This window comes from Triticum dicoccoides, chromosome 7A (assembly GCF_002162155.2).
Source record: "Triticum dicoccoides isolate Atlit2015 ecotype Zavitan chromosome 7A, WEW_v2.0, whole genome shotgun sequence".
Classification (NCBI taxonomy): domain Eukaryota; kingdom Viridiplantae; phylum Streptophyta; class Magnoliopsida; order Poales; family Poaceae; genus Triticum; species Triticum dicoccoides.
This window is the reverse complement of record NC_041392.1, coordinates 214,565,878-214,575,367: the sequence shown is the minus strand read 5'-3', so window position 1 is coordinate 214,575,367 and position 9,490 is coordinate 214,565,878. Positions and strand designations below refer to the sequence as shown.

Here is a 9,490-nt window from a genome sequence, read left to right as displayed (position 1 = left end):
TCTTGTCCTCTCGACCGCTAAAGAAAAGAAACAAAAATATTTACACGGGAAAGCTCCCAACAAGCAAAAGAAGAACGCGAATCTTTTTGGGTTTTCTTTTAATTACTACTACTACAACATGGGAAGTAAACTAGCTAAAAGCTACAACTATTTTTTTGTTTTTCTTAAGGTTTTTCAAACATACAAGAAGAATGCTGGAAAAAAAAACTAGCATGGATAGTACAATGAAGAAGTATGAGCACCGACAACTGGCATGAGTGTGTGAGCATGAATGTAATGTCAGTGAGAAATACGTACTCCCCCAAGCTTAGGCTTTTGGCCTAAGTTGGTCTATGGCCACTAATGGCCTGGTGGATATCCAAAGTTGTAGCTGGGGTCATACTGAGATGCAGCAGCTACTGCGTGACGAGCTGCAGTTTGGAGGCGAGCTGCCTCCGTCCTCCTCTCGTACTCATTTGCCTCCTCCCTGGTTATAACATATCTCCTTTTTGCCTGAAAGTCAAAGAGAGTGGGAGCAAGGAGAACAACATGGACGGTGCGCCATCTGTCAAAGATTAGTCGGTACTGGAGGAACTAATCTTTCCTCTCAACAAACTGATGGCGAACTGCTACCTCTTTTAGCAATGCGTTGGTTTTCCCCTAAGAGGAAGGGATGATGCAGCAAAGTAGCGTAAGTATTTCCCTCAGTTTTTGAAAACCAAGGTATCAATCATGTAGGAGGCTACGAGCGAGTCCCTCGCACCTGCACAAAACAAATAAATCCTCGCAACCAACGCAAATAGGGGTTGTCAATCCCTATAGGGCCACTTACGAGAGTGAGATCTGATAGATATGATAAGATAATATTTTTGGTATTTTTATGATAAAGATGCAAAGTAAAATAAAGGCAAAGTAAATAACTAAGTAGTAGGAGATTGATATGATAAAGATAGACCCGGGTGCCATAGGTTTCAGTAGTGGCTTCTCTCAAGAGTATAAGTATTCTACGGTGGGTGAACAAATTAGTGTTGAGCAATTGACAGAATTGAGCATAGTTATGAGAATATCTAGGTATGATCATGTATATAGGTATCACGTCCGAGACAAGTTGGCCGACTCCTGCATGCATCTACTACTATTACTCCACTCATCGACCGCTATCCAACATGCATCTAGAGTATTAGTTAAAAACAGAGTAACGCCTTAAGCAAGATGACATGATGTAGAGGGATAGACTCATGCAATATGAAGAAAACCCCATCTTGTTATCCTCGATGGAAACAATACAATACGTGGCTTGCTGCCCTTACTTTCACCGGGAAAGGACACCGCAAGATTGAACCCAAAGCTAAGCACTTCTCCCGTTGCAAGAAAGATCAATCTAGTATTGCCAAATCAAACTGATAATTCGAAGAGACTTGAAAAGATAACCAATCATACATAAAAGAATTCAGAGAAGATTCAAATATTATTCATAGATAGACTTGATCATAAACCCACAATTCATCGGTCTCAACAAACACACCGCAAAAAGAAGATTACATCGAATAGATCTCGACAAGAGAGGGGGAGAACATTGTATTGAGATCCAAAAAGAGAGAAGAAGCCATCTAGATACTAACTATGGACCCGTAGGTATGAGGTAAACTACTCACACTTCATCGGAGGGGCTATGGTGTTCATGAAGAAGCCCTCTGTGATCGATGCCCCCTCTGGCGGAGCTCCGGAACAAGCCCCAAGATGGGATCTCGTGGATACAGAAAGTTGCGGCGGTGGAATTAGGGTTTTGGCTCCGTATCTGATCGTTTGGGGGTACGTGGGTATATATAGGAGGATGAAGTACGTCGGTGGAGCAACAGGGGGCCCACGAGGGTGGAGGGCGCGCCTGGGGGGGTAGGCGCGCCCCCTACCTCGTGGCCTCCTCTTACGTCTCTTGACGTAGGGTCCAAGTCACCTGAGTTGTATTCGATGAGAAAATCACATTCCCGAAGGTTTCATTCCGTTTGGACTCCGTTTGATATTCCTTTTCTTCGAAACCCTAAAACGGGCAAAAAACAGCAATTCTGGGCTGGGCCTCCGGTTAATAGGTTAGTCCCAAAAATAATATAAAAGTGGATAATAAAGCCCAATAATGTCTAAAACAGTAGATAATATAGCATGGAGCAATCAAAAATTATAGATACGTTGGAGACGTATCAAGCATCCCCAAACTTAATTCCTGCTCGTCCTCGAGTAGGTAAATGATAAAAACAGAATGTTTGATGCGGAGTGCTACTTGGAATGATTTTAATGTAATTCTTCTTAATTGTGGTATGAATATTCAGATCCGAAAGATTCAAGACAAAAGTTCATATTGACATAAAAATAATAATACTTCAAGCATACTAACAAAGCAATTATGTCTTCTCAAAATAAGATGGCCAAAGAAAGTTATCCCTACAAAATCATATAGTCTGGCTATGCTCTATCTTCACCAGACAAAATATTTAAATCATGCACAACCCCAATGACAAGCCAAGCAATTGTTTCATACTTTTGACATTCTCAAAACTTTTTCAATCTTCACACAATACATGAGCATGAGCCATGGATATAGCACTATAGGTGGAATAGAGTGGTGGTTGTGGAGAAGACAAAAAGGAGAAGATAGTCTCAAATCAACTAGGCGTATCGGGCTATGGAGATGCCCATCAATAGATATCAATGTGAGTGAGTAGGGATTCCCATGCAACGGATGCACTAGAGCTATAAGTATATGAAAGCTCAAAAAGAAACTAAGTGGGTGTGCATCCAACTTGCTTGCTCATGAATACCTAGGGCAATTTGAGGAAGCCCATCATTGGAATATACAAGACAAGTTCTATAATGAAAAAATCCCACTAGTATATGAAAGTGATAACATGAGAGACACTCTACTATAAAGATCATGGTGCTACTTTGAAGCAGAAGTGTGGTAAAAGGATAGTAACATTGTCCCTTCTCTCTTGTTCTCTCATTTTTTTATTTGGTCCTTTTCTCTTTTTTTATGGCCTCTTTTCTTTCTCTTTTTTTCGTCCGGAGTCTCATCCCGACTTGTGGGGGAATCATAGTCTCCATCATCCTTTCCTCACTGGGACAATGCTCTAATAATGATGATCACCACACTTTTATTTTTCTTACAACTCAACAATTACAACTCGATACTTAGAACAAAATATGACTCTATGTGAATGCCTCCGGCGGTGTACCAGGATATGCAATGATGCATGAGTGACAAGTATGAAAGAATTATGAATGGTGGCTTTGCCACAAATACTATGTCAACTACATGATCATGCTAAGCAATATGACAATGATGGAGTGTGTCATAAATGGAACCGTGGAAAGTTGCATGGCAATGTATCTCGGAATGGCTATGGAAATGCCATAATATGTAGGTATTGGTGGCTGTTTTGAGGAAAGTATATGGTGGGTGTATGATACCGACGAAAGGTGTGCGGTATTAAAGAGGCTAGCAAAGGTGGAAGGGTGAGAGTGCGTATAATCCATGGACTCAACATTAGTCATAAAGAACTCATATACTTATTGCAAAAATCTACAAGTTATCAAAGCAAAGTATTACACGCATGCTGCTAGGGGGATAGATTGGTAGGAAAAGACCATCGCTCGTCCCCGACCGCCACTCATAAGGAAGACAATAAATAAATAAATCATGCTCCGACTTCATCACAGAACGGTTCACCATACGTGCATGCTACGGGAATCACGAGCTTCAACACAAGTATTTCTCAAATTCACAACTACTCAACTAGCATGACTTTAATATCACCATCTCCATATCTCAAAACAATTATCAAGTATCAAACTTCTCATAGTATTCAACACACTCATAAGAGAGTTTTATTATTAATCTTGCATACCAAGCATATTAGGATTTTAAGCAAATTATCATGCTCTTAAGACTCTCAAAATAATCTAAGTGAAGTATGAGAGATCAATAGTTTCTATAAAACAAATCCACCATCGTGCTCTAAAAGATATAAGTGAAGCACTAGAGCAAAATTATATAACTCAAAAGATATAAGCGAAGCACATAGAGTATTCTAACAAATTCCAAATCATGTATGGCTCTCTCAAAAGATGTGTACAGCAAGGATGATTGTGGTAAACTAACAAGCAAAGACTCAAATCATACAAGACGCTCCAAGCAAAACACATATCATGTGGTAAATAAAAATATAGCTTCAAGTAAAATTACCGATAGAAGTAGACGAAAGGGGGGATGCCTTTCGGGGCATCCCCAAGCTTTGGCTTTTAGGTGTCCTTAGATTATCTTGGGGGTGCCATGGTCATCCCGAAGCTTAGGCTCTTGCCACTCCTTGTTTCATAATCCATCAAATCTTTACCCAAAACTTGAAAACTTCACAACACAAAACTTAAAGTAGAAAAATCTCGTGAGCTCCATTAGCGAAACAAAACAAAAGACCACTTCAAGGTTCTGTAATGAACTCATACTTTATTTATACTAGTAGAATGCGCTACAATGCATATACATGAACCAAACAAATAATTAATGTTCTCCAAGGTTGACTCTTATTTCTCCCTCGTACGTCTGGGCGTGTTTGGACATCAAACGGGTGTCCATTGGGCTCTTGAAAATCCAACCGTCTAAACAGTTTGGCTAGCCCCAAATCCAACACATATGTGGGGAGAAATGTGGTTGTCTGAACTACCCAACATGTTATATCCAATACACGGCCCCGCCCCCTGATGCACCCCTCCTATTTTGTCCTCTCTTTAAAACCGGATGACACCCACCTCACCTTCGCCATGTCGCCCTCTCCCCTTCACACTGGACTTCCCCACGGACCGCCAAGGAGGAGTCCCCCGTCAACTGCCTTGATCCCCCCCTTGTTCGTGTCGATCCACCACCGTCATCAAGGTGGTCGAGGCATGCGCCATTGTCACGTTGTAATATATCTCTTGAGCCATTGTCACGTTGTAATATATCCAGTTGAACGACGTGCATTACCACGGAACAACAATACGATGTTCATTGCTGGGCATGCAATTGATACACCACCGTGTTCGTTATTAACTCTTGAAGCAACCAACCAATGCATTTACCCTTCTATATTAACCCAAAAATTGTACAACTTGATGAAAAAATGAACCGCTCGCTCATGCAATTTGTTGTAAAGCCATCTCTACTGAAATCCACATTATCCAAAGTAGTAAACTTATTCCACTAATACAATCGTACCACGGGCATCAATTTACGAGTCATTCCTAGTATGGAGATGGCACAAAAGTTATGATACATATAGATCATGTATGACATACCAAATAAGGAGGTAGTGGCATTGTTGACAACCATCATAAAGGCATATCCATTGTTCCTTAGTTTGTATGATTGTCCCAATGGGTGTTAGATTAGACCGTCATTGATCTAGTTGCAACCTATAAATATGTAAATGTCCTTTCATCAATAATCATCCTTGATAAAATGAAGGGACAGACCCATGTCTATCAGTATTGTAGCATCTCAAATTTCTCTGAAATAATTGGTCTACTAAAAGAAGAAAACAAAATTCACAACAATACCACACTATCACTGCCATAATCCAGTAAGAGACCATCTACTAATGTGCTCAACAAGGGGAACACCCAATGGAAATCAACATTGCGCCCTTCATGTTCAACTTCAAGGTTTCAACCAATAGGATTCCCCTTGCTGCAAGCAACGGACTTTAGTTCCCAAACCAACAAATCACAATCCAACGATAACCAGATCCAGAAAATCATATCTCACCATGGAACTGAATCTCCAAACAATAATCAACTGAATGGACTTGTGCCTCGGCTTAAGGGTGGATCCAAACAGCCGATGTCCAATCATTGGCTTAGGCACACTCTATTGTTGCAATAGGTTAATACATGTATCTGGTCAGAGTATAGTTGCATAGGTTAAGTCAAAAGCAGATAAGGGGGTGCAAACTGTCACGAGGTTTCCGCTGAAATTTTTGTCATGAGAGATCATTGAACTGAGCTGCTATTGATAAGTGTTGACCTGTCATTGAGTTTTGGTTGTCATACAAATTTATTTGAATGAAAAGTAAAACAGCCATAGTGATAGCTCCAGCCAACAACCAAAAATATAGTCTCACGGGATATAAATGTAGTCGCAGGGTATAGTATAGTAGTGCACCCAAAACCAGCTCTAGAAAGAAAGCGCAATGGTTATCACGTGTCGGTCTTTGGTGGTGAACGAAAATTCTTCCTAACTGTAGCAATCAGTGATTCACATATAAAAAATCGACAGACTCCCTACACCCTGCTACACATGATTTGGTACTGTGGCTACTCTCAAAGTTCACATCATTCACAAAATGGACCAAATTACGTTACCACCATGCTACACGAACTGAAGGCAATGAATTAATTAAAGCATCAGTTAGGCATTTGACAATCATGAAAATGACACGATAACAATAGGGCTAGTGATCAGAAAATGACTCGATGAGCTATATGGATGTTCACTGGTAGCCTTGAGCTTGACATCATCTTAGTTAAAGTGGGGGTCATCATTGGGCTAGCTATAGAAACCCCTGCTACTAATAATGAAAACTTAAAACACACGACAAAAACTGCCGTTGAATGAGATGTACTTTAACTTGTCCTATCCAAATTAATTGCCATGTGCAGATAACAAGTAAAATAAAATATAATGTGTGTTTCGTATATACTTAAAGCTGGGAAATCATCTACAACTTATTCAGAAATGACAGATGTTTATGCCTTTATGCAACTGAAACGTACCAATTTGAAACTAAATAAATCAGTGTTAACACTACAAACCTGGATGTTGAATAAATTACTACAAACCTAAATGTTGAATAAACCTGGATAATGGTAAATAGCCTTGCAGATTATCTACTTCAATTGATGGTTATGCTGCATCCATCACCATATGAATATATTCAGTGTTGGACAATGAAACAAAACTGTCAGTATTAGAATATCCAGAAGCCCAATTGCTAGTATTAGAAATCAATTGCTTCATTGACCAATCATCATATCCATGTCTAGAACATGGAAAAACAGCCACGTATAGAACATGAAAATGGCATACACATAGCAATTGCTTTGACAAAATCTGCTTAATAACAACAGCAGTAAAAGTATGAGAACTCACTATAAAGCCTTATCAAACTCCGGAAGTAGTCAAGTTCTTTGACTTTCAATAGCTAGAGTCGCACATGAGGCACCCTCAAGATTTTTTATCCTGGCCCAATGAACGACACACTTGGTAGTGTCCCGGTGATTTATCTGGGCGGCAATTTATCTACTACACGCAGGAGCTGCACGACATCCCCAAGTTGTTCTTCGATCTGTTGCGGCTAAGAGATCCCTGTGGACATTGGCGTTGCCGCCGCCATCGCCGCCTCCCACCAACGCAGCTCCGCCATCTCAACGCACCACGCCCTCGCCCTAGGTTGCAACCTCCATGCCCATTGAAGTCCTGCCACTCCTCACAACATTGGCGGTGTGAACTGAAGAGCTGCCAGTCCTCACAACATCAACGGTGTGAACTGAAAAGCAGTGGCAGACGAAGCTTCACTCTTTCGTGGACGATGTTTGAGATCAGAGGAATAAAAATATTCAGAGGACTAACACTCCATTGAGAGAGCAAATAATTGGAGTTGAACATGCCTTGAACTTCGGCTCTCCTTTCCTTGTTTTCTTTTGATTTCAATAAATTTGACTACATACCCGATACTACTATTGTACAACATATTTTTATTTTTATTATTTTACAGCATAAAAATAAAATAAATCAAGACCTTGAAGAATGCTAAAAATATATATCTAAATGTCAATGCGATGTTCCCAAATCCTTGAGAAAATTATGAACGAACCAGATATTTATTATAAAGCTGCAAGTTGTCTGCACAATCCTTCATATATATGTGTGTGATAAGAAAAAAAATACCATTGAGCTTCTAGTTTTTGCGCCAATGAATATATACCAGAATAAGCTTTTTTAGCTAATCCAAGCTAGAAAATAGATATTGGAGGGAGGGAAAACAGAGGTTGCTCACTTGCTATGTAACATATAAGCTAGAAGCCATGATACGGCAGTTTTGTGATCAACTATTCGAGGTATGAACCTCTTCTACTATTGAGTGTCAATTCGAGAAACAAAGTCCCATATGTCCTCTTATTACTACGTAGCAGTAAGTGTTGAATTAAGAAGCAATATGTCATATTGTGCAGCTAGAGGAAAGAAGCAAACCAGTCATGAAAATTGACTGACAGTAGTCTTCATGAGGGCATCCAACTCTAGATGCTAGCAAGACTTCCTCATGAACTCTTCAAGCTTCAAGGTAGACACCATCGCATTTCCGCACGTCAGGTACGACAAAGTCATCTCCTGCACGGGGTAGACACCAAAGTAAATCTCAAGTCCTACCAAGTTGAGGTGGTGGTACATAAAAAGGGGAGCCATGTGGACAGCGGAAGAGACTGGTAAAGAGATTTGATATTTGATGCATGCTCATGGAAATACTACATCGCCAACACGATCTTCAGTGGCCTACTGTCTGCACCAGTGTCGGTGTCGGCCGCGCGAACAACGGCCGTCGTGTGCTCCCTACTCCAGTGTCAGTCACATCTTATCTATCTTATTATTGGTTCTGTTTCTTTTGCATTTCCATCGGAATCATGCTATCCAATTTTAATTATTATTCCAGGTTCTGTTTCATTTGCATTTCCGTCGGGACCATGCTATCCAATTAACTAATATTTCAGGTTCTGTTTCTGTTGCAGTTCCATCGGAATCATGCTTTCCAATTAACTGTAGTAGGCTCATAGCAACTGAGAGACCCACAAAATTTACATTACCTATCACATTAAGGAAAACATACTTACATGACATGTATTAAGCTAGAAAATTATACTAATTGGCCGATCATTTATCGATCGGCTCTGACTAAAATTAATCCCCTGGAGAAAATATGTGACCATATGTTTTCGACCATGAGGCAAGATTCTTGCATAGAGAATCAAGGAACAAATAATGAGGATCGCCCATGAAGAGGTAGCAAAGAAGGCCATGCGAAAAACAAATTCTTGGAACACCCAGTTGTAGACTACAGGTAGGAGCCAAAATAAAACATACTTCTACATTCTTACACCATGCAAGCAAGTATTGATATTAAATCTCTACTATTAAATTGGAAGTTGTAAATATATAAAACACGTAGATGAAGATGGCTTAAGAGAAAGAAGGTACCTGACTAAAGAATTCGGCACAAAATAATCCAATACGGTGAAATGTATACAATGATCTACTCTCATCTTACCAGAACAATGAATCCCATGCCATACCTGCTGATATATTATGACTTTAACCAGCACAATGAATCCCATCAACAAACTTAGCTATCCAAACTTGCATGCTCCTCTACTAATATGCTGGAAATGAGACACTCAACAATAAACATTTAGGAGGAGTACTATAAAGACAAAT

General features: G+C 40.0%; 1 long non-coding RNA gene across 1 annotated transcript; it reads right to left on the bottom strand.

The window, feature by feature from the left end:
- Positions 1-6,969: 6,969 nt before the first annotated feature.
- LOC119330169 lies at positions 6,970-9,484 on the bottom strand. The gene is made up of 2 exons (XR_005159933.1): positions 8,255-9,484; positions 6,970-7,550 (listed from the first exon to the last, which is right to left on the bottom strand). It is a non-coding gene; the product is annotated as an uncharacterized LOC119330169 (long non-coding RNA).
- Between the last annotated feature and the right edge of the window lie 6 nt (positions 9,485-9,490).